The sequence below is a fragment of the Rattus norvegicus genome, chromosome 2, assembly GCF_036323735.1.
Source record: "Rattus norvegicus strain BN/NHsdMcwi chromosome 2, GRCr8, whole genome shotgun sequence".
NCBI classification, from domain to species: domain Eukaryota; kingdom Metazoa; phylum Chordata; class Mammalia; order Rodentia; family Muridae; genus Rattus; species Rattus norvegicus.
The window spans coordinates 34528095-34554762 of NC_086020.1; the positions used below are offsets into that span (position 1 = coordinate 34528095).

The window sequence follows — 26668 nt, forward strand, 5'->3', positions numbered from 1 at the left end:
CAGGCAAGAAAATTGGGTTTTCAAAAGTTTCACCCAATGTTACTTTCTTAGGACAACAAACCATGGGAGTTTTAAGAAGCGAACAGCCATGAAGTTGAAGTTCCGTTGATCTTTCTGTGGTGGGGGAAAAAAGACTATGAAAGTGCATAGCCTGCTTTCCCTGGGTGGGGAAACTAGGAGCTGCCACTTGGTCAAACCTCTGTCTCCCTAAATCCCACTGGCCACCAGCCCTTCCCTTGGGTTTGCAATCAGCCACATTTGACTCTGCTTCTGCGCTCTTTCACTTACTGGGTGACCTTGTGCAAATTACTTAATCCTTCTGGATCCTCTATAGGAATTAAATGAGATCATGCTTGGAAGACTGTTCTCACAGTATCTGGCTCAGAGCCAGTGGTCAATAAATGGAGCTGTGATTAGCATCATTATTATTATTGGGCTTCATCTTTGGTGCCTTAATTATCTGTGGGCCCCACCCTATCAGTGTCTTTCTGCCTCCCAGAACAGCCTTCCTTCTGTGCTCAGGTTTCACTGTTGGCCTACTGCCAGCTTCTCCCTTCTAAGCAGTAAGGGAATGGTGTCTTCTATGCTTCTCTGGGATGTAGGGAACTCCCAGGTACTTTTAAATTCCTCGAAATTGAGCTGTAATCTAACAACAGTTGCTCCCTGGGCTGTGGACACTCAAAGTCTGAAGGTATATGGCGGAGCCTAAACTGTCTGAGATCTTTGACCACCCAGGTAAAATTACAGGTCTTCGAGTCCTTTCAGGAGCCCCGAGTCTCTACAAGGAAAATAGTACCACAGTATTTCTTTGTTCCCACCCATAAATGCACTTCCAAGGTGCACATAGGCTTTCTGCAATAGCTACAAGCACCTGTCAACATGCTTTGGACACACAGCTCCCTGTGACCTACTTACATAGTGATCTTCTGGTGGCCAGCTGTGGCTTCCCATAGCCTGATGATGGAAGATACTTTGTGTATCCATAAGTCCTGTTGCATGGAATTTGAGATCCCAACATTAAAAGAAAGCCAAAGATGTCTACATTTACGTTTGGAGTTTTCCAGGAGATCTAGCAAGCCTGAGCAAAGGCAGCTCTTCCTAAACTTGGACTCCTGCTGCTTCTGCATGGCAGCTTAAGCGCTCAAACAACAATCATTTCACTCCCACTCCTCACCAAAATGTTACAAAAACAAAAATCAAAACCAAAAGAAACTTGTAGTAGAAGAGTGGGTTCTTGGGCTCACCCCTTTCTGAGACATCATATTGTCTATATAGCTAGAGATAAATAAGGTGGGAATGAAGTTGCCTGTGAGATCTAGGTCAAGCAGGCAAAGAGCAAAAGCTGCCTTCTTCAATGTCCTTTTCAGAGGCTGCCACCAGCAAGTGTAGCCCAGGGTAAAGGTGGATCTTCCCACCTCAAAAAAACCAGATTGGGGGGGGGCGGTCTTTCCACTTCAAATGATTTAATTAAGTAAAACAAATACAAGAAACCTCACAGGTGTAGCCAGCCACTTGGGTTCTAGTTAATTCCACATGTAGCCCAGTTGACACCCAAGAATCGCCACCACAGTTTTCAAAAAAACCTCCCACACTTGGAATCTAGGTGAGGTTGCCAGTCATGACTGTAATGTGCATCTCAGGGCAGAGTTACTTCTGACACATAGAAGAAGTTTTCAGTATTCAAAAGTAGTCACAAGAAAATGACAAGCAGCAAGTAAATAGTAATTTCAAGACAAGAGAATTCTGGGTAGATTTGCTGTTCTGAAGGATGATGCAAATGATTGTCAGAATCAAAACTGCCCAGAAAACTCTCTGTGTGAACAGAACAAAGGCATGTCTATTTTTCACTGTCTATCACTGTTTGTGTGCATGCATGTGTGTGTGCGTGTGCAGGTGTGGGTGCGTGTGTGTGTGTGTGTGTGTGTGTGTGTGTGTGTGCAAGGAGCACAACAGAGATGAGAGGAAAGAGAAAAGATACACGTTCAATTACCATACCTTTAGACAAAGGAGTTCTCACAAGTGACCTATATTGCTTGCTGAGTGCTAGGTGGAAACGGTCTGTCTGTAGAGGCTTTTGCCTTGGCTTTAGTCTTACAGGCTGTGTGTTGTCATCTGCTTTGCTATTGATAGTAGATCACATCTACATTCTTTTCCCAATAATAAATTCTTCAAAGGTGGATTCAGTATTCGCCTATGCTGGCCACTTAGGGCTTAACTCTCAACATAGTTTATCAATTCCACTCCATCTACTCAAAGTGTAACTCACTCATCTGCTTCCTAACACACCATGCTCTAACTCCTAGACAATTGTCTCTGCCTCGTGAACATTGTTCCTTGTTCAAGGTCTCAGTCAACCTACTGTAAATCCAACTTCCCAGTTCGGCATCATGCATTTCAGATGTCTCCACAGTCTCTCTTAGAAACCTGCATCCCTCTAGTGCTGCATAAATCTATGAGAGTCTTAGACACTTTATACATCTCTAAATTCCTTTAAATAATTTTTTAAAGTGCTATGTATTTCCTGTACCCTGGGCAGCCTTCATTCACATCCATGCTGTCTGTTTCCACTGTCATGAACACAGAGTTGTTTATAATTGTTTCATCAGTAGAAACCTTTCACACACCTTGAAGCACTGTTGTGACAGTCACCATTGTCTCTTGTCATTTATGAGAACCATGACTAAGTCAAAGACTTTTGCAAGAAAAAGCATCTACTATAACCCAGAGTCAATTTAGAGATGTGGGAACCAAAAGATATGTTGTGATTCTTGTTTTTAGGAACCTTTATGTTTTGCTCTGGCAAAGATCTATAAATATACTTAGATCAAGGACTGGCCACTAAGTACCCCTTTATCCTAACCTAGATGCAGAAGACACCCAGAAGCCTTACCGTGTGGCCTCTGGTGGTGAAGGTGTTGTTTCTGACAAACACTGGAAGGTGGGCTGTGAGGGAGTTCCAGGAACTGTGTTAAATTTATGATCTGGGCTCTTGTGCTTTAATTATACAACACAACGGACACAACTTTGGCACCTTCACTCCCATGGACATGCCGGGGTGGGGAGGGCACATGTCTGTTGGATTCTCTGTGCCTACAATGTTGGCACATCAAAAGTGTCATGGCTGGACATCAGAGGAGGAACTGGAAATGAGGAAGCTTAGATGTTTTACTCCATGAGACTCTTAATAGTTTGCTACAGTTTCTTTTCTTTTCTTTGACAAATTAATACCCTACTCCATGCAAAACCCCAAAATCTAAACACTTTGTTTCCTCGTATAATTTGATAAAGGGAAACCAATCAAAGCAGCAGCTCCATTTCCCTTGATGGACATTGCCTGCTATTACTCTTTTCCTGTTTTCCTTTTGGAAGTATTTTGTCTTCACATTAAGGTATTTTGCCCACTTCTGTGATTACTTACCTAGGGGGAGCAACTTTAATGTGCAACCCCAAATGCTCTTTTGAAATTTTGGTGAAAATAAGCTTAGGCTTTCTCTTCTCTAAAAACAGAGGGAGAGGGGGGGGGGAAAGGCAGGGAGGGAGGGGGAGGGAAAGGCAGGGAGGGAGAGAGAGAGGGAGGGAGAGGAGAGGGAGGAGGAGAGGGAAGGGAGAGAGGGGAGGGAGAGGGAAGGGAGAGAGGGAGAGGAGGGGAGGAGGGGAGGAGGGGAGAGAGGAGGAGAGGAGGAGAGGAGGAGAGGAGGAGAGGAGGAGAGGAGAGAGGAGAGGAGAGATGAGTTCTCTCTAGTTAGGCCTGTCCTCAGAAATCTACCCTGACTGTGTCTTATCAGGCTGCATTTCCTCAGAGTCTTTTGCAATATCACAATCCTAACGACTGCTAGTGTTTTCTTAGCCAATCTGATATACATGCTCTTCTAATTCCAACCGTTCACTAATAAAATGTGTTAGGCTCAGCATTCCCTCCTAGCTAATTCTTGGCCTTTCTAGCCCTCTATATAATTGGCTGTGAGGCTGATTGTCTGGAACCCAGCCCTGGGGTATGAAGCCACAGGCAAGATCTCTCCCTTGAACAGTGATGAGCTTTGCCAGAATGGCCAAGTTTTGCTCCATTCCTGAGGAGAAGAATTGGGAAGCAGTTTGAGTGAGTACCTGGATATGCTGAGGTGACTTGACCTGGAATTTGGGGTGTATCACTGTCTTTCCTCCCATCCCCTCCACTCTCAATCTCCTCTCTCCTCACCCCACCCATCCACATTTCCAGAGCCTAGAGTAATAGTTTTCATCCTTGTGAGAACCGAGGAGTGTTTTAGAGCCAAGAAGGTCTAGTTTTGAACACATCATTTCACCTACGGTTTGGTTTCCTCACCAAATAGGGGTGATAATACTTTCTGGAAAGGACTATGAAGAAGGCATGGGATAGTGACTATTGACGGCTAGACATATTGGCAATATTAAATGAAGAATAGCGTTACATCATTGCATACTGCTCCTCTATTCAAGTTGAAGTTCTCCATGAACAACGGCAGCACATACTTAGAAAGCCATTACTATGTGGGACCTGCTCAGTATATTCTGAGTCCAAACTGCTGGTGTGTAGTGATCTTTCTCTACTTCTTTGCCCAACTCTTCTTGGATATGCCTTTTCTCCGCTATTTTCTCCTGAAAAACAAAATTCTTCCTTCATGTTTAAAAAACATAACAAAACAGAAAGGGGAACTTAACTTTAGGTTAAGCCCATTTGCCCAGTGCTCCCTTTGATCCAGGGTATGCTCTCACCTGCACTGTGGACCAGCATTCTTCAGCCACAGCTGCACTTGACCATCATGCCTCTCATTGCCTCTAGGCTAGGCCGAAGGAACTGACACCTTTGGGAGCAGAAGCAGGAAAAGCCTGGAGAATCACTGGAGAGTCTTGTTTAAATGTAGGTTCTGTTCCTCCCAAGTCACCATCAGAAGTGGTGGCTGCAGAGAGAAGCGATACTGTGAGCAGCAAACCCAGGCTGGTCTGACCCCCTTTGCTAATCATTAGCTTCCTACTGACTCCGTTGTGGACCCTCTCAATGACATTTCCACTCTTGTTAACAGCCTGTGAACTCTAGGTCCCAGGGGAAGGATACATACGACTCTGAAAAGAAAAGATGGCAGCTCCAGTGTCACTGAGCCAAAGATTTTGGTTAGGAAATTTATACAGAACCTAGGGCTAGTCGATCAAGGACAACTATCACCAAATGCTTGGAGACGTCTTAAAATAGGAACATTTCTCATCCTAGCTTTGTCCCTAAGTTATGGACCATTCTTTATGAGGCCCTTAAAAATAGCCCACGAGGGACTAGTGAATTCTAATTTTGTAGCTGTCACTTTCCTGCAGCAATCGATGCCAAAAGATTGCCCTTTGTGTGACCCCTAAACGGAATTCAGCAGTAACCACCTACCTCACTCTCTCTGGAGCTCTGTTCAGTACAGTCTCAGCAATGTTCATGGGGGTCCAATATAGGCATATCTGTTTGCAGACTTCTTGAGTCATTCCAATCCTGTTGTAAGAGACAAAACTAAATCCACCTCCCCACCCCGTCCCAGGAAAATGCTGGAAAAAAAAAAAAACGTGATGTTCCCCAAAACAACCTCTTCATTTATAATATGAGATGCTAGAGTCAGTTTTCCTCTGAGGGCCTCTACCAAATGCATCTTTGTGTATTTTGAGCAGAGATCAGGCATCAATCATTATATAGAGGCTTCAACAAACACAACTCTGAGGGTTTTCATAATTTCCCAAATGTACATGGCTTGGTTCTCTCTTCTCTCTCAAATCACTCCTTTCCTTAAGGGTGACAGATAGAGCTTGTAGGTACAATAGGAATATACATCACAGTTGGATGAACTAGTGAATCTTAGTGAACACATGATTCTGGCAGAAGAAAGCTTGATTCTAGTCCTGATCATGCCTTAGCTATGTCCAAGAAGGAATAAAATTAGGTTTTTAGTAAGTAAAATTATTTCCTTTTAGCAGTTAGAGTCCCTTCCCAAATAAGCAATAGATGCAATCAGGTAAGGCTAAAATAAAAACAAACATATATCTTAAAAAAATAGATCTGGCTCATCCACCTACTCAATCAATCAACATTTTTAAAAATTCATATTACATGTCAATTCTTCTAACACTTGACCCTTTAGTTTGAGACAGTTTATATTCTTCTTTCTTTCTTTCTTTCTTTCTTTCTTTCTTTCTTTCTTTCTTTCTTTCTTCTTACTGGAACAGCAGTGATGCAAGGAACATTTCCTGTGGGATGAATCTGGACTGTCCAGTGAACTAAGACTTAGTTGATCTCTTTCAACATTTCCATAGTACCCAGTTAGATTCAGCTCTGCGCATGTCTAATATTATTCAAAGTCAAACTCCCGGAATGAACCTGGTAGAGACGGGAAATACTAGGAAACAAAACTCATATTTATTTTGGAAGCTACAGGCCGATATGTTCCAATTTTCATCGTAGGGAGGCAAATCTGGATAAAATTGTAATACTGGATCTGTGAGTGTTGAAAAGAGGGAACGGGTCTATTGGCCAACCCAGCTCCTGGACTGAATCCTGGACAGGCCTCGAGCTGTTTTCCAGGGTAAGTTTTGTGATAACAGCAGCAGCATCAAGTAATTTTTAAAGACACACAATAGGGACATAGCCATAACCTGATTCTGAAGCCTTGATTATATGAGTGCAGCCTCTCTAAAGTGGATAGAGGGACTTTATATTACTTTTACTTGATAGTGTTGTAGAAATTTTTAATCCCGTCCCAGAGTTTCTACCCTGCCTTTGACCATTTAGTTCCTGGATAAAAGACATACACACCCTTTATATTTACAGTATCCCTTAAACAGGACAAGAACTGGGTAGATATCAGCCTTCTGTGGTATTATAATCTACTCTCCTATGGATAACCCCAAGTTATTACTTACTATGTTTCATCTCGGCTGCTCTTAACTCCAATTGGCCAGTCCGCAGAGCCACATTTTTATGGCTTACCTAACCTATGATGGCTTCTCCTTCCTATTATACCTTCTTCTCCTCATGGCTCTCCTCCAACCCCAAGCCTGGGTAACCTAAACCCCTCCTTTGTCTCTCCTGCCCAGCGATTAGCTGTTGGCATCTTTATTTACCAATCAGAAATAACTTGGGGGAAGTCTCCATGCAGACTCCAGATCTTGGGGACCTGCACTTAGCATTACAATAGACAGCAAGACCAAACCTTAAGAGAATCCAACAGTTCTCTGATCATTGCCATGTTTTAGCAGCCTTTCCCTATCTTAGTCTTTCCTTCTTCACCCTCCCTCCTTCCATAATCAGCACTAAAATGGACAATATCAATTTTTTGACTCTTAGATTTTGCCATCTGTCTTCGTGAAGAGGAAATTTTATCTGTGAAATTGTCTTGGGTATTAATCCTTCTTAGTACAAGTGAATAATTCAAAGTTGACATAGATCACTGTAACTAAGAAAGACTTGTGGATAGCTACTCCATACTTTAAGCTGTATTTTAGGTTTCATGTCTGCCTTAACAGGGCAAGTTCAGAGTAAATGATAGGCAGAGTCCTGCCTCCAGAATGCCACCCCCAAAATAGATTTTATTTTGTTTCTAGGTTATGAAATCTCAAGCTTTTGAGCTTACAGGTTTTTCATTGTCCCCAAATAGAGACAGGAAAATATTCTAGCACTCTGTGTTGGTAAAAAACATCTTCAGGTCCCTTGTGTGATGTACATTCACCTTAGTATAGAACTCATGCTCTGGCTGAAATGTTGAAAGGGCTATGATGAAATTCTAGGTCATTCCATATATCTAGTTTGAGTTACAGTATGACAAAAATGGAGAGAAAATTCCATGTAAAATATGTAGGAATTGTCTGGGAAAGAGTCAGAGTCAGTCCTTCCCAATCATCATGTCTCGGTATCTCTGAACTCCTACCAATGAGTTCTTTCCTAAGGGCTGGTTACCTAGAAGGGGCTGGGCATGAGCATGCACGTTACCATCTCTGGTCTGTATGCCGGCCTTCTTCACAGAAGCCTTTCTTTTCTCTGTGCAGCTGTAAACCATTCCTTATTCCTTCCAGGTATGGCTCCTTTCCAAACTCTTTCCTCACCTTTGCCGACTCCATCTCTGGCTCATCCAACTGGCTCTGTCCCACCTTCTCTGTGGGTCTCAGACATGGAAGCCAGGAAGGAAATAGCATTTCTATGGACTGGGACGAGCAATGAGAAGTCCCTTCCTCGTGATACTTTGAAGGGGCTGCTGGGGAAGAGTATCGGATGAAAACTTGTATCTTGCTGCTTCTCAATGGAACAAAGGAGAGAGACATGCCTTGTGAAATTCACACCCTTCTCTGAAATGCTCATGAATATTCATACGCACAAACATGCACACGCATGTACTAATAGTGTGAAGGGCACGGGAACAGTTGACCTGTCTAAAAGACAAAAAGGAAAAACCACATGGATCAACCTGCAACCCTCCCAGTTTCAGATCCCTAGCTCTCTTCTGCCACCCCGCAGTGAGGTGAATGCTGGATTCATTTGAATGCGAATCAACCATGCTGTTCTTTTCCTTCTGAGGGTCTATGCCAAAGACCCTGTGACCCATGTGTGAGCCATGAGGTGTGATTGGGATTAGAGGAGCACAGATAAAAGCCAGCCTAGCAGTAAGGTTAACTGCCTCTATGATCATCCCCAAACACCCAGAGAGAGGCAGGTACCTTCCAACAGCTGTACAGGCCATAAATAAAGCTTTTCTGACTTTTATGCCTGTGTGGCCTCAATTATAAATGTCTCATTAGCATCCTTTTTGCATAACCCACGAGAGAGATGAGTTACTTCTCTGATGACTTTGTCCTTTTGTGGATTATACCTAAGTCACATGGAAACAGATTTTGACTTAAAGTTTTGAATGCCCTTTGAATTGAGCAATTTCTTGGAATACTGGGGTAACTTCGAAAGAAAGGGGGGGTGGGTGGAGAGCCTGGTGGTTAGGCAAAGAGCCAAGAAAGAAGGTTCCCAGAGACTGTTGTATCTACACTCCACCCTCCTGGAAATGCTGTCTCTTTGCTGAATGTGTCCATGTGATGAACTATTGTCTTTCCCAAGTCTTAAAAGCTTTCAGACTTTATGTGTCTTACAGTGCTTTAGAGCTGAGATGCACATGGTCTGTTCTTATAATACACAAATTAAAACAGGAATGACTACATAGGGAAGGTAAGGCTGGCTCTTGGACCAGACTCTAGCTCCCATAGTCATAAAGATGCAGACAGGTAGATCTATCACTTTAATTTAAAAATGAAAATCCCTTCAGAAAACTGGCAGTCATTCAGCCCTGACCAAATGGATTTGAAAACATTGTGATTTCTCCTGCTGTCAGCTGGCTCTGGGAGGGTGGCAGGGCTGGCAGGCCCACTCATGGGATGATTTGCAGCAGTCACCAGTGGACCAGCGCTCCTGACTCTGAGAGTGGAAGGATGCGGGGCTGTAACAATGGGTGTTTGCTGAATATCTCGCAGTCTATGCTGCTTACATTACCTTGTTACTTTTCATTAAAAAAAAACCCACTATTATTTTAATAATGATCTTAAACAGGTGCTTCTATTGCTCTTCTATTGCTGTTGTCACAAATCACTACAAGGTGATTTGCAGCAGCATAAAGATCTTACGCTTCTGTGGAAGTCGGTCTCTAGTTTCAATAGGCAAACCTGAAGGCATGAGAAGTATTCTGGTCCTCTCTAGAAGCAGTCAGAAGTATATTTTGTTTCCTTGTCCAGTGACCCTTCCCTCCCCTCATCTTCTGGACCAACAGAGCTTGGTTGATCATTTATCCTGTCACAGGGTGACCTCTTCTCTAGTCCTGTTTCATGACATGGACCTGACCCGCATGGGTAATTCCGGCAATCTCCCCATCTCCATGACAACTGACTCGAACCCTAAGCATCTGCAATATCAGTTCCATTTTACCATGTAATGCCCGACTTAAGTTTCTAGGGGTTACTATGTGGATATGTTTGGGAAAAGAACATTATTCTGTAATCACAGACAAAATCAGGGACCTGAGAGTTTGGGGCCATTCAGCAAATTAGTGGCAGAGCAAAGACTAGCTCTGAGAGTTGAGTCTAATCTGAAAATAAGACATGCAAAGAAAAAAATGAGAGAAAGATAAAACTGAGGGTGCCTTTCTATATGAAGAAAAGAGACATTTATAATAAATGCTTTGTTGGTTATGATTCACTGAGAAAAGAAGGAAATGGGTATTTACAAATGCCCTTAGCTAGTTCTTGTATTCCCCTGTCTGACCTATAAATAGTTTGAATAATTTGTAGTGCACCAAAGTGCATTGGCTGCACTCAGGATGTTGGTCCTTCTGGTGCCATAAAAACACACCAGGGCATGGAATTGACCCCACAACAGACCACACACAGCTATGGAGACCAGTATGAAGGTGTCTGTATGTATACACCAGAGCACTTACCACAATGCAAGCTAAGCAAGTCAGGTGGTTCGATATAGCCCTGGAGCAGAGGGTTTGAGTTAATAAATGTAAGGTACAGAGAGGCACGGTTAATGTCAAATCGACAATTTTTACCAAGCAAACATAAAAAACATAAAATAAAATAATATAAAATGAGCCCCCATGCCTCAGGAATTATCAAATGAATGTTGTGGGACCTGGTGACCCCAACATTTTAAAGCTACTTTAGGTGTATTTTCACTTGGGTTTTGGCATATGCTAAAAGAGGATAAAAAAGAGAAGTATGTAGCCTTCCAGTAGCTCCCCTCTACCAGATACAGTTCCCAGCTCATTCTCCTCAAGCTAAATCAGAAAGTTTTAGGGAGTTGAGATCCTGCCATAGACCACCTCCCTAACATACACACACAATAAAAATATTGAGTTTCAGAATGTCTGAGAGACATCAAGCCATACCACTGATCTCAGCAGATTTGGTGGGACAAAAGTCCTAACGTCCAGTCTGCAAGAGAGGAGAAAGCCACATGAAATATGTGCCGACATCCCCTTAGGAGGCCGCCAGCTGGAATCTAGTGGGAGCTTTCTTGGAAACTCCAGCCCAGTAGCTTTTCCCACAGTGCCCAAATATATGACTGTCTTTGATACATTTTAGGGGCTAAGTATGTGTAAATGAAAATTGCCTGTCTTTAAACATCTTCAAATGTGAAAACTACACTTCATATAGGAAAATCCTGCTCTATCAGACACTTTCAGGAGCTCATCCTGAAGACTGGTAGATATGAATCCCCAGTATAAGACTTCTCACTAACTCTTGGACTATCCCAGACAAGCTCATTCTGTATAGTTTCCAGTCATCAGAAGACATAGCGGACAGAGGCTGAGGACCATGGAAAATATAGGTTGTCCTTTTAAAATTTTCTGTTAAAGATATTTAAGACAAAATGTACAGGATGTAATAGTTTCTCACATAGGATAGGGACTGTGACTCAACAACAAGTATTTTGGAATACGTGGTGGTATTAACAGGGCAGTGCACTAACCCTGGAAGCAGTGTTTTTGGACATGCTTGCTACAAAATTTTCTGTAAACTATGCTGAACATCAAAGCCTGCACCTTCCTCTTGTCTTTACCAGATTATGTTGGAAAATATTTGGTTTCTAAAAGGTTCCAAGCTCTGGACTGTGCTGGAAAGCCTTGTGTGCAAATGAATATATTAGTCTGATTAAACATTTACATTCAGTTCCTTATTTTGTCCCATTTAAAAAAGATGTTTTCTCACGATGAATATTTCAGGAGGCTGGTGCTGGTTGCATAAAGATTGTGCCCCTAAGTTCAGATTCACTTTCCTCCAGGTAAGAGCCTCACTCACCCTGATAGTGGAGCTAACTACACCCACAGGATTCTAGTCTGCTCTTCAAGTCAAAGGGGAACTTCCCTCTTGGCACGCCAAGGGCATGACATGAGCCTTTCAGCCATGAGGACATAGGGATTATCCATGGAGAATCTTCAAAAAGGGTCTCCAAAAGGAACCTAACAGATTTCTCCCAGGAATCAGGGGTCATGCTAAAGTTACCACACTGGCCAAAATGGATTCCAAATGGAGCAAAGTGCCCAGGTATATGGACAGACTCTCCAACATGACCCCAGATTGGCTGGCAGTTCAGTCCAGCAGGTGAGGTGCTGTTGTGTGGGTGAGTAAATTGTAAATTGTGTGCCTGGGCCTCATTTTGTGATGTACTTGCTCTAACGAGTTTCTATTCACCTGCTGTGGTATAAGCATATGAGGATGGTGATCTCCTCTCCCCAAGGTGGAAGGATGGGCTCTTAATCTGGTCAGAAGGTAGATGTGAGGAGACTTTCAAAGCTTCATAAGTCTACTCTGCTCTGTTGGCATCAGAAATTATAGACTTCTCTCTTAAAAGGATGGGAGACCAAAATGGAAAGGGGAAAACACTGTCTGAGTCCCATAAAATGACCTCTTACTTCTACTTCTGGGTACATATCCCAGGTAATTGCAAGTGGAGTCTTAAGAACATAGCCGCCTTCCCCTGATCCTAACAGTGTTAGTCATAACAGTCAAGAGGTAGAAGCAATTGGTTTCCATCAATGGGTAAACGAGATGTGAAATACACATTCAGTAGAATATTCAGAGGAAATTTGATCATGGGCTACTAAATAAACGAACTTTGAAAACCTGTTAAGTAGAAAAAAAATCACAAAAAGATAAGTCTTGTATATTCCCACTTGGTGAAGGTTGAAGTGTCAACCTCATAGAAATCATCAGTAGAATAGCAACTGCCAGGCTTAGAGGAGGGAAGAAGGGCAGAATGTTGCTTCATGGGTATAGAGTTTCAGTCTTAGAACATAAAAAGTTCTGAGGGTTGGTTGCACAAGTCTCTGGGTGTGTGTGTGTGTGTGTGTGTGTGTGTGTGTGTGTGTGTGTGTGTGTGTGTGTGCGCGCGCCCCGTGTGCACGGGCACAATGGATAAATACTGCTGTAGAGCCTAAGGGGTCTCAAACTTGCTACCCCAGGCTACATCCATCCTGCTTCTAACTCCCAAGTGCTAAGATTGTAGGCATGCTCCATTTATTGTCATTGAATCATACACTAAAAATGAATAATGGTAAGGTTTTTGCTTTGTGGGTTATTCTAAACTGAAATTTAAACTAACGTTACAAAAATTAAAATTTAAAATGGGAAGCAGAGCAGGAATTGGGAAACATGAACAAAAACAACCCCATCATCTTTTTAAGTTGAGAGAAGTTTGAGAGGTTGAGAAGTGATTGAAGTTTTTCTTGGCCCCTTTCCATGCTAAAGCCTGAGGAAGTGGACTAAGGAACACAGAGAGCCTCGCTCCACACCTATGTGCTTCTCCATCTCTGCTGGGCTCTGTCTAGGAAGCCTGGGAAATGTGGCGTGTGAATGGACAGAGATGGCTACTTCAATCTATCATTCTAAATGTACAGTTTCAACTTCACTTACCTGCCCTTCTCAGGCTCAAGCAGACCCTGCTATATGCATGTATACTGTCCTACACATACTCTTGTCTCCACACTTCTCACACCATTCCATAATTACTTGCTAAGTCTCTGGTTCTCCAGTCTTTGAGTTCAACAGTGGAGTTTTTTGATGTCCAAGATAATGTTCGGCATATGGTTGGCACTCAATCAGTAAATAGCATCTCATAATTTCTTGGTGATTATTTTTATGCGCACGGGCTAAGTATGGCTTATGGACTAATTGACATTCTGTTTGGCTCCAGTGCTATGTCTGTGCTCAGATGTCTTTGAGCACTACCTTCAACTTCTGAGACTTGCCTCATTTCAACAGTCCCTTGTCCTTTCCCTAAATATGTATGTGTGCTTTCTTCTTGATTTGTTTGGGCTCTACATGTCCTTATTAGTTATTTGTGGGTATCTTACACCTTGCTCATCTTCTGAACTTCTCAAATATGGTCTCCAACATACTCTCTGGATCGTCTCAAAGCATCCCACACTGACACCATGTCCATAAGCTATTGCTGTCCAAGGTGTGGCAGCATGTCGAAGTGTAGGTTGACACTCTACCCTTGTGCTCTGCCAGAACCTCAGTCACCTGCTATATTTTCTCCATGAACCAACTCATCCCTCCAAATTCCTTAAGTGGTAGTTATTTGTTAAATGTTATACTTTGAAAAATGGTGCTATTCCTAATGATACTAATGGTCAAGAACCCTTTGCTTACAAAGGATTCACTGACTTGTGGATAAAAACCGCACCAAGCTATTACAGGACAGCATTGAACGTAGCGGGATGTAAACAAGTGCACCATAGAGATTGTGCCCAGTAGGAGAGGAGTGGGACAGTTTTCTAAGAGAGAATAGACTTGGAAAAATGCCGTCAGAAAAGCAAAACTAGAAATACTCTCCAATTACCTTAGACTGAAAGCCTCATTGTGACCCTGTTGCTTCATATTTGATCAATCTTGCTCCCACCAAAATTTGGTCTTGACTTCTAACAAATATTTTCCCATAATATTTCAGTTATGACCTTCTTGTTTAGCACATTATTTCCCTCCAGTGACTGACTGCCAGACTTGGGGCTTTGTGTGACAACTACCATCCCTGGGATGAACACGTATAGGAAGAGGGATTTTGAAGATTCTAACAACTTGTTGGGAATCAACAGAAGATTTTTTTAGTCCATTAGTGATGGCTATTGTGGCTATAAGAGGATGGAGCTGTGGTCCTGATGCTGAATTTTTGCTATTCCAGACCAATATAAATGCTTCAGTCTTAGGGGTTATTTGTTTCATCCCTTTCTCATTTGATGTATCCTACCCACTGAGCCAATGCAGACAGTGTAGCAAGCGGACCTCTGAGTGGAGCTCCATTTTGCAGCTTACAGTGGGAACCTGTACTTCCTTCCATCTCCAGGCTCATTCCTGTTTAGGAGCTGAGATGAAGCTGGGAAGTCTATCAGCCACTCCAGTCCCTGCAGAGGTGGGGCCTGGTGTTTATCTTAGCAACCCAGAAACTTGCCATCTGCTCGGCTCCAAGTAAGCCTTGGGTGTCAGCTGGGTTCCCAGGTTACATCACTTCTTATCTCTTGCCTGCTTCTTCTCCCCACTTGCTCACATACACAATGGCCCATGGATGGTCTGAGCCACTGCCTTGGGTCACCTGTCTGTGCCTACATTTGTGCTTTGAACAGAATTTTCTTATTCCTACTCCCAGGGATGTAAGGCTGACCAGGTACCTGACTTCTGCTTCAGAATGGTTCTGTCCTTGATGAACAGATTGCCCAGAAGGGCCCTGAAGATCATGGTATTCCTCTATTAGTGGTCCAGACACCAAAATAACTTCTTTCCTAGTGTTAGAATGTTCTAGTCTCTGCATGAAACAGTCACATTGTCTGGATTCATATGTGTAGAACCATTTATCTCAGCCTAGAGAAGCCAACCAGTTCCCTACCCCCTTCCCCATTCTGATTCTTTCCCACAATGACTCACGATGTCCTGTGCTTGAGCTGGGTAATGCCCAGAGACCGTTTGTGGAACAATTGCTAGATGTCAGAACCCTGGAGCAAGCGCTTTAATGAGCTACCCTTCCTTATTCTCCCAGGGTCTGTGGAAGCATGCAACATCATCATGCTCACGTTACAATGGAGGAAATCCAGGCTAAACTATTTTGCTTTCAAGTAACCTACATACTACAAGATGTGCGAATTCAAACTAATGTTTGCTGAGTCTAGTCTATTACTCTCCAGGAGGTTGCCATCAATACTCTAGAGATTGCAAAGTTACAAAGCATGGTAAAAAGCTGAGCATGGTTCTATTTGGGAACTGGGGATTTTTCTTATTTGGGGCTTTTGTTTGTTTGTTTTTGCGAATTATTTTAATGAGCCCCAAGGCTTATTAGTAATTATATAAAATTGGAGCATCTGACAACATGGCTTCGATGCCTTTCAGGAGCGAAATCAGATGAGCTTAGAGATATCTGCCCTTCCTGTGGGTGTGAACACCCCCGGCTGCCCGTTGCCCATTGGTTGCATCAGGTCTCAGATGTTACCATTGATCAGAACCATGTGGAGGGGGCTGGGCTCTGGCCAGAGTATTGGATTCAGTAGGTCTGAGGATGGCCCAAGGGCCTGCCTCATTGCAGTTCCAGGGTCACTTGCTATTTCTTATAATATTAATGCTGTCACCACTGTGACATTCGACTCATCTGTCCGCAGTGTCGACGGCGGGTGTGACTATGTTATAGCAATGCCAAGGAATTCTTGGCCCTTCCATGTTTGCTGAAATGAACCTAAAAGTTAACTTGGATTGATTATCATTCTCTCTTCCTCTTCCAATGTAACAGATTTATTCCGTTTTGAGAGGGAAGAAGAAAACAGAAAAGGGCACCAAAGTAGAAATGCTCCAGTTGTTTCTTCCCCTGAGCTGGAGAGACCAACAGAAAGAAGGCCTTTCTAACACATGATAGGTAAAACCTTCTGGTAACAGCGATCCTGTAGTAGATTTCCAGTCATGGAACTGGGCTGAGGATGTAGCTGAGTGGTAGATTGTTTACCTAGAGCCCCATAATTTACCTTGCAACTACCTTGCGATTCTGTTCTGTGGGGAACATCTGCTACAGAATCTTAACAAGCAGTCTTCTCTGGTTATGGAAAAGTCAACCTATTTCAGTAGAAACCTACTTATCCGGTTATTCAGGAAACAATGCACCAGGACAAAAAAAAAAAGTGTGCACCAAGTCTCTGCTCCACCCAGAGTGCCTTGCTATAATCCTTAAGGCCCATCTCAAATGCCCTGTATTTGAAATGCCCTTCAGGACTAACCAAGGTAGAAATAATTCTTTCCTTTCTCAGAACTTACCTTATGGTTCCTTCCACAGCAATCGTCTCATATGCCTTGGGAATAAAAATGGCCATGCTTCTCCCACATCTTCTATAAGAGATTGTTAGCATAAGGTGAGACCTATATAATTTGACAGTCTACATGGTGCCCACTAAACTACTATGCTTTTACAACAGACTTGGTGCTGGGTGAATGGCAGGGGTGGAGAGCGAAGTCATAGAAAAGGCCAAGAGCAGAGAAAACATTTAGAGGCTTGAGATAACTTGAATCCTCCATGGCTATTTTGTGCCCAGGTGCTTCTGAAAAAGGTTGTATAAAATAATGATCCGCCATGAGAAAGCTTGCAAGAAACATGAACAGGACAAGGGACTGAGAGCCACTTAAAACATGAGAGCTAAGCTACATGGTGATAATTACAAGAGAAGTAAATACAAGTTTAAAAGGGGCCGCACATAATCAGAGTGGGGTTGCATAAATGGATAGAAGAGCTGAGAGCAGAGTAACTGGTCACATGATAGACGACTGCGTCAGGTGTTTGACTAGGGTTGATGTTCCAGAGTTTCCCTTCCAAGGTCCGAAAGATTTTCTCCCTTCCTATCTTCTGTGTGTCGTTTCAATTGTTTGAAATGTGCTGATATCTCCATAAACCAACATGTAGTCATGTTTAGGCACTATCATAGATTTACTTGATAGGATCCTTCATTCGGCCATTGTGAGGTACATCAGCTCTTCAGCAGGAGTGTGAATGTGTTCTTAGAATCCTTCTATGTCATTACTTATCTTTTAATCCACTCTTCCTGTGTTTTACTATCAGAGTTGAGTCTATTTCAACTTTTAGATCTACCAGATTCCTGTGTGTGTGTGTGTGTGTGTGTATGTGTGTGTACATATATATATATATATATATATATATATATATATATATATATATGGCATTAGCTCATATGAAATTATGTTTTATCAGTAATGTTTTTTCCTATAAAGTATACTGAATTTGATGTGACTGACTATTTATTTGGTTTCTATTGGATATTTTGCTTTTCATTCATTTCTTTCAATCTTTTTTCTGTCCTTATGAATAAAGTGTGTCTTTTGTGAACAGAATTAATTACATCCTAGCTATATTCATTGTCAGTTAATTGGGGTATCGAGTCATATAACTTAATGTGATTATTAATATAATTTTATTAAAAATTTCCCCATGCTGCCCTAAAAATATCTGTCTGTGTATCTATGTATCTGCCTCTCCCTGCCCATATTTCTGTTTTTCTATTTGTCTTGTTTAATCTGTATCTTCTTGTACTTTTAGAATTATTTTGAGTTTTCTACTTTGTTCTTTCTTATCGTCTAGCTCCTTGTTATTTTAGTCTTTCTGCTGTTTTTTCATTTTGAAATCGTTACACTAGGGATTACAAGAAAGCTTCTTGAACTATTTAAGAATAACAGCAATTAGCACCTTTACCGCTTCCTGGACAATATAAAGACTTTCCAACACAAGGTCCCTGTTTATCTCATTTATTTTTGGTATTAATTTTTTCATTAATATTAAATATACCACTTAGATCGCCCAAGACTCTAGGATCGTTTGGTTTTTGTCCACATTCACTTCGATTGATTTATGTATTGCTATTGCCTTTCAGAGTTATCTGCATCCTTCTCGTATTACCATCTGTCGCCTGGAATTGGTTTCCCTGCCTGGAGAAATCCCTTTCATACATCTTTTGGTGTGTATGTATGTACTAGTGATCAAGTTTCTTGGTTGTTTTCCTAAAGATCTTAATATCATCATAACTTTTAAAAAGTTGTTTCTTTTAATATATTAAAAATGTATCATTAAGACTCTATCTTATGTTATTTCTACACCAAGAAGATTATTTTAACTTTTTTTTTTTGAAGATAAGGCATCATGTGCCTTTTCCTTTTTGCTGTTTCAAAGCTTCTGCTTGTATGTCTGTGTGGCAGTTTCTCTTTCCTGGGTTCCTTCCCACCTTTCACTTGTAGTTTTATTACAATGTATTTGCCAGTGATTTCCTTTTTCTAAAAAGATTTGTGGGTTTGTGTGTGTGTGTGTGTGTGTGTGTGTGTGTGTGTGTGTGCGCATGTACATGTATGTGTCATGTGTGTGCCCATGCCTTAGAGGCTAGAAGAGCACATAGATCCCGCTGGATCTGGACACAGACAGTTGTGAGCCTTAGGACATGGGTCCTGGGCACAAACTCCCGTCCTCTGGAAGGGCAGAGAGCTTCCTGAATGGTCGCTCCATTTCTCCAGCCTTTCTACAGTCTTTGGTTTGGGGTGATTGACTTTTTAATTTTATGATTTGATCTCTTTCAAGAACATTGGAGAATTGCTAGCAAATATTTTCTCAGATATTTCTTTTGCCCCGTTTTATTATTTCTTTCAATTTCTTGATTACACCTCCATTATATCTTTTTATGGTGCTCTTCTCTGTGTATCTCCTTTGCTTTTTGTTTTGTTTTGTTTTCATTCTTACTATTCTAAAATCCTTCTGCATATCAACTGATAGGTTTTTCTACTGTGTTTTCTTCTGGCTCACCGGCATTGCCTTCTGCTGTGTCTTCTTCTGTGATGGAACTCGTGTTAAATCTTCATTTTGATTATCATCTTTTGGAATTGGATAACTTTATAGGTTTGAGTTCCCCAGCAACACTCTCCATCCTTTCACCCATGATTTTAAATGTTTTTAAATGCATATTTTAGCAACTGTGCTTGATAATTTCAAGAGCTGAGTCATGCTGAATCATGATTCAGTTCATATCTACTCTCTGTTTTTCCTGTAAGCCTTTTTCTCCCTTTTTGTAACTTATCCAATGTGTTTTTCCTGGTAGGTCTATTTTATAGCATTATGGAAATTATAAATGAAAGTTTGGATGATATAGATCACATTAGAACTCTCCATGGAGAATTCTTTCTCCTCCAATAGCCAGAGAGAGTCTGTGTGACTCATGGGTTTAACCCACTAAGGATCTCTACTGATTGAGACCATTCCTGATGGTGGCCCCAATCAACAGTGCTCACTTCAGGCTTGGTGGTTTAGGTGTTCCCAATCAGCCAACCATTGTGTGGGAGAGGGAGCAAAGAAGACTTTCACCTCTCTGGGTCTTTATGTGAGATCTCTTGGTTACTCTGAAGTGCAATTTTTTTTTCTCTTTCTATTCTGGAGATACTGATGTAATCATTATACCATGGCATTTGCTCTTCAACAAAACACCCGAAGAGGAAAGGTTAAAAGGTGCGGGGAGGCTTGTCAGTGCTCCTACCCTTGCTTTCCTTCTTCAATGACTGTGGTCTTTGGAGGTCAAGCCGCCTTGTTCACTCTGATTCCTCTGACATTCTGTACTTTGCCTCCCTAAGTTTGATATACTTATTATACACTGTAGCGGCCAGAGTAATCTCATGCATAGTGTTTTACTATAGCTAGATATAACATTTTTCTACTTTAAAATATTTCAATATCATTTAATGAGGATTTAAGAAATTAAGAAAAAATAGAACTTGTTCTTATACAAGGCAAATATAACAAAATATCTCAAGCTTGTGACCCCTTTGGGAAAGGACCCTTTCACAGGGGTCACCTAAGACCATTAGAAAACACAGTCATAACTGTAGCAAAATTACAATTATGAAGTAGCAACTAAAATAATCTTATGGTTGGGGTCACCACGACACAAGAAACTGTTTTTACGGGTCTCAGCCTTAGGAAGGTTGAGAACTGCTGGTAAATGTAAAAGTTGGCCTGGGGTAGTAGTGAGAAAACGATGACTTTTAAATGTGATTTCCGTCAAACACCATTGACACTATTGGCCCACGGGCACTCAAAGTGATCTTCTTACCTTGAATGGAGCAAAAGCCCAGCTGAGGCCTTTTCTGATAATAAGATTCTGTAGTGCTGTTGCTTTGTAGAGTTTTGATCTGTTCCATCTAACCCTATAAAATGTGTCAAATCCCAGCTCCCTTGAGGTGGACGCTTGGCAGTAGATAACAAAAGCAGGGGATAAGCGCAGGGTTATTTGTTTATTTTACCAAAAGACACCCTAGCAAAACTCAACAAGAGTTTCATTTATACCTCAAATGGTTGGCATTAGGGCCATTGATTTTCAACTAACTATTTGTATATCCTTATGATATTTTAAATTCTCTGGCTATATATTTCCTGATAAATAGTCACTGAAGGAAAACATTAAAACTCCCCTTTCCAGAGTGACTGAACTATTAAAGTATTACCCACGGGATTGAATGATGTGCCAACATGGAGAACCATTGTTCTAAAAGAGTATTTAAAACAATAACTTGTTAAATAGATGTCATTCCTGTTAGAAACCTGCCCAGCATTTGAACTGCTGAGCCAGTAAGAGGGAAGGCTCTTTTGAGGGAAGACTTCCTTATTGGGTTAGGGAAAAAAATGCCATTCCAGCTTTGTTTCCCTTTGATTGCTGTGGCCTTTTCTCCTAGGCTTCACGGAAAACATTGAGACAAGGAAGAGTCCTACCTCACCGCTTTAAAAAGCAGTGGAATTTGGGAGTGGTCTTGGCAGCTCCTTGGTAGGAGTAGGAGGGGATTGGATGAACACGAGACGAGCAGAGGGAGTTTGTGTGGGTGGTGTAGCAGGCCACAAGGAACAGGTGGGGCTGGGGAAAGAAGTTGGCCAGTGTAAATTTTCCTGGGGTGGGAGTGGCCAAGAAACGTTAGGACACAAATGTCTAATATTAAATTTTGTGTTGTTTTCTGTGCTGGAATGAGAACCATATGCAGTACATTAGAACTGTTAGCTTAAGTACCGCCAACATGCTACAAATAAAACAACAGTTCTGATGTTAACTCTACTCTCTCTACCAATTGATTAGTGAAAACCCAGGCAAGCTGTGGCCTGAAAAGGGTCTCAGCCCCAGCCTGGCCTGCTTCCGGTTCTTTCCTCCTTGTCTTTGTGTAACCCTCTTCTGCCCTCTCCCATTTGTATTCTTTATAGCCAAGTGCAAGGTCCCTACTCAAAGATTGTTTTTAATGTCAGTTATAGAGAATGCCAATGTTCTGTCAACGTCCAAACTCTACGACATGTAGTATTGTGATGTATGTTTATTCAATCTCACTTGTGTTTATGCTTTTCCCCAAAAGATGGATTATATCCTGGAATTCTGGGAGACAGTTTCCCACTTCTGACCATTCCCCACAAAACTCTCCTTTAGGAATTAATGGCTGCAGTAGAGCAGAATCAAGTCCTACCATTGCTGTAATCTTTGGTGCAAATCCTGTGATCACATTTTAATCCAAAGTAATTCTTTAATTAGCTACTACAACCTAGACTCCTTTCCTTTCCTGTCTGGCCCTTTCTATTCCTGGCTATGTTTATTCCATCATCACTACAGATGTGGTTGCTGGTGAGCTTTCACATGTCTGTTGTTTGAAAGCTTTCAGCTGCTGCCAGGATCCCAGAAAGGATGCTGGGAAGTGTCAGGGATGAAAAGGAAGAACATGCAGAAAAGAAAAGACGCTACCTCTTTTTCTTTTTTTCTGTTTTCCTTTCTCATAAATCAACATTATCACACACCATCACCGCCATAGCCTTGTTCGAAAACAGATTGCTTTGTTCAACCTACTACTGATCCTTGGGTGAAAGACGATGTTTAATACATTGATTACATCATCTCACTGTCCAAACCCACCTGATTCTGTGCTTTCGGATTCCTCTTTTGGTCGTTTTGATTTTACTCTTAGCTGGATTCTGCTTTATTTCTTTCTAGCGATTTTATCATCAGCGTCCTGATTACAGTTCAGCACACTGTCCCGATTTTTCAGCTCTCTCTCTCTCTCTCTCTCTCTCTCTCTCTCTCTCTCTCTCTCTCTCTCTCTCTCTCTCTAAATATAGTTCATTTACATCCCCAGGCCCCCAAACTATAAACTGGAGTAAATATTCTGTAACTAGTAGTGCTCTCCAGAAAAATCAATTGTTATATACAGGGCAGTTTCCCCTGAGAGCCTCATTTGAATGAGATCTGAATATTATTTTTCACAGGGTGAAATGGTAGCAGCCTCAATAACACTAGCACATTGCTTTGGCAGGAGGAGTCTCTATCCGACACTTTTGACCTGTTATTCCTGGGAGATTTTTTCAACAGTAGAAGCTGTCACTATGAGGCAAGAGGAGAGTTTGTAAACCATTCTGGTTTGGAGGGAGAGGGAAGGGGAGGGGTATGTATCACCCAGAGCAGTGGCTCTCAACCTGTGGGTCACGACCTTTTACAGGGGTCACCTAAGACCACGGGAAAACACCAGATATTTACATTATGATTATTATAGTAGCAAAATTACAGTTACGAAGTAGCAACTAAAATAATCTTATAGTTAGGGGTCACTGCAACATGAGGAACTGTATTAAAGGGTCACAGCATTGGGAAGGCTGAGAACTACGCTCTAGAGGGAGGAGCAGAGGCACCAAATTCACTTTCTAACTTTTAAGTGTAAGTTTTAGACTTAGTGTTGCCTTTGTGCTAAGAATACATCAAAAATGCTGCTAACGTGGGATCGAGGAATTTGTTCTATATTATTGATAAACATTATTCCTCTAACAATAGGTGACCATCTACTCACTCTACAGAAAACACTGAGTAAGGAACTGGGACCAGAACCAGCTACACCACCTCCATGACTGAGTGCAAAGTAAGAATTCAGGTCTCTTTTATAAATAAATTAAGAATATCAAGCCAGGGACGGTAGAGCATTAAAGAAAGTTATTCCATATACAGGGCATCACAGGCTCCATGCCAGTCTAAATTTTGTTTGTAAAGCCCCTGGCCTTGAGAGGTAGAGTAAGAGCTAGATATGTCCCTGGCTTAGTTATAGACTCTTCTAGGATCCATTTATGCAAAGTCATTATGAGGCCCCATGACTGGAATTATAATTAAATAAATCTAAATGCTGGTAGACCTTTTCTGAGTTATGTAATCTTTCTATCTGTTTAAATTCTTCAGACAAAACAAAAGCTACAGGTACAAAACTGCCCCCTATCTTACAAGTCAAAGTAGAGTGTTTTACTTTTGGCGATTCTCGACACACACAATGGATTCCACCAGAAAGTCTTGCTTGCGAGCCTCCAGGGCATCTTTATCTCTTTTCCTCAATTACCTGGCCTAGGAAAGCTAGGTGGTCTCTAGAACTCAGATCGGGCCAGATCTATTAGGCTTCCAGTTGAAGCATGTTTGCGGCTTGATCCCTTAGGTTTATTGAGGGCAAAGAACCTCCCTCATTGTATACCAGCACTACCCAAACCATTGTGGGACAAGACACATAAACTTAAAGGGTCTCTCCCTTCTCCACTTGGGCTTTAGTTCTCAGATGGGGATGGTACTCTGGGCTTTCTGGTTCTGCGGTTCCCAGATTTACACAGAGCTGTTCTATTGGATTCCCTGCTTCTCCAGTTCAGAGATGCTTATTGTGGGGCTTCGAAGCCTCCATGATTCTGTTGTAAACCTACTCACTTAATGGAGTCCCCCATCTTATGGCAAATTGGTCTGTTTCCCTGGGCATCCTTAATTGATACAATTGGTGACACCTTACAGAATGGTAGATGAGTGACCCGGTTGGCACTCTGTAGTAGTGTTTAGCCCAGAATTTACTCAAGGGAAAGCAGTTATTGGTAAGTGAAAGATGTGAGACTCTCTGAAGGTCACTGGAGCTGGCTTCAAAAGACACCAAAGCTCTATGTGTCACATGCTTACTCTGAACCCCGCTGTGCCACTCTCCATGCCTGACGGTACTCTTTACAAATATTCCAAATATTCCCATCATACCCATTTTCATGAGGAACATCGAGAGTCTGTAAGATGAAGCCACCAGCCAGGATGTAAAGCAGGTGTTTAGGCCTCTAATTCCTGGGCGCCTCCCCTCCACACTCTGCTTTCATTGGAGTTGAATCAAAGTTGGCAGGGTCTATGCTTTCAAACTGTGATGAAGCCTTAGTTTAGATCCCAGCAGAACCCATTCTGCTTCGTTTCTCCAATGCAGAACATATTCCAGTTTCTCTGTCTTTCAGCATCAGAGGAGATAAGGCCCTGATGGCAAAGCCTGCTGAAGGATTACTAAAGGGCCTTCCCTCAGAGCTGGAGAGATGACATGGATAGTCATGGCAGAGGCTGTGAGGAGGAATTGCTTAGATGCCCTCCAGGCAGTGTAGGCTGTGCTAGTGACACAGATGGCAGGCCAGAGGTAAACTGTTCTGAATACAACTTTGAGGAACTCATCCCAACCCTTGGAAGTTGTAAACCTAAAATGAATTTAGTTCAATTCAGCATAGCTAGGGTTGGGTTTTTGGTTGGTTGGTTGGTTGGTTTAATAGATTTTATTACTTTTTTGTTCTAGAAAAGACCCAAGCAGGTCTTGACCTTATGATACTATTTCCTCTAGCTCCCAAGTACTAGAATTGTTTGCATATATCGCCATACTTGATAACCGCTTGTTTCATAGCCTTATATATGGCTAATTACAAAAGAGATGGTACAGAGGATATCAAGATCTTATTCGTTCTTAAAATCCCTGACAGCCTTGTCCTGAGCAGAACAGGCAGTGGCTCTTTGAGCTGTTTCATCATCTGGCTCACCTGACATCCTCCCGTGGACAACCATTATGTGAACGATGGACAGCCGAGATGCCTTTTTGGAACAGTGAGTATTTTGGTAATTCCTCTATGGTGATTATATTGAGATCAGCGATCAGAAGCCACAGGAACTTGGAATGGCAAAGCGAAGCCCTAAACTACAGCAGGAAATAACACATACCTACTCCATGCCTCACAGCTGGTGCTGTGGGCATTTCCACTCCATTCAGTCCTCCCATTTTTCTTAATTCCTAGACTTCACCTGAGCTTTCTTTCTTTGCTGCAGGCCCCAATGAAAGCAGATAAATTCTACACTGGCCTGCATTTCCTCCCACGCACCGTATCCCTTCCATACGGACCACTGCACATACTGAAGGCTGCTTAATGGAGGACACAGCAAAGCTCCTCTGTATGACAAAGGCATGCTGGTGATAATAACATGATCTGTACTCGTGCATTCATTAAGTAAAACTTATTCTTATACCCAGATTTACCAATAAGGAAGCCCATGAAAATAAAGGTTTAAAAGATCTGCCAGAATTGTGCTGTAAATGGTGATGTTAGATTCCCAGTCTGAGCTCCCATAGGAGTTCCCTCTGTCTCTGTGCCCTGACGATGCTGTGATCTTAAAACCATGTTCTCATCCTTGTTATCTTATCAATTATTTTTATAACCCCATGGTGGATGAATTATTAATCCCATTGTACAGATAAGAACAGTGAGTTTCAGAGGTTGAAAGCTCAGACTTTTTTTTTTTATTTTTTGTAAGGTACATTTTAATGAATGTTCTGCCACAGAACATCTTGAGGAGAAATGGGAAAAGGTTGGCTCATGAATATGGAAGAAGCAATGCGAGAAACCAGTTCAGAGGAATGACTCCTCCTTCCTCACCTCCACCCCCAGCAGCAAGGGGAAATAAAACTTAATCATCTGTTGGGAAGTGCTGTTTTCAACTGAAGTGAGAAAGGCTAGACCCCTGGGAGCAGAGAAGTCTCTCCTGGATTTTACAGAATTAATGAAGAGGTATTTAAATGGGAGGAAATGGGAGGGGGAGAGAGAAAGAGGCCCTCATTCCTGCGACCTTCTGCACTGTGCCTTGCCTCACAGGAAAACCACATACACATTCTTTTAATTGAATTGAATCCAGCTCTTTGGTACGCACTTTCCTCTTGAGCGAACGAATGCTAATTCAGGAGTAAAAACAGCCTGATTTCTAACACATCCGGGCTTCTTCAAGACTTAAGGTCCTTCCAGCTCCTGTAATTACCCTCATAT

The 26668-nt window shown here is 42.0% G+C and overlaps 1 long non-coding RNA gene across 3 annotated transcripts in view; it reads left to right on the plus strand.

Moving 5' to 3' along the window:
• Positions 1–26156, plus strand: part of LOC102556051 (uncharacterized) — a 90448-nt gene extending 64292 nt beyond the window's left edge. For 2 of the 3 annotated variants that reach the window (XR_010064057.1, XR_010064055.1), the window contains 4 exons: positions 18426–18509; positions 23376–23460; positions 25340–25460; positions 25680–26156. This is a non-coding gene — a long non-coding RNA (uncharacterized LOC102556051). Of the gene's footprint in view, positions 1–16107; positions 16412–16822; positions 16899–18425; positions 18510–23375; positions 23461–25339; positions 25461–25679 lie in introns of those variants that run through there. The other variant, XR_010064056.1, reaches the window with a different exon arrangement.
• The last annotated feature ends 512 nt before the right edge of the window (positions 26157–26668 follow it).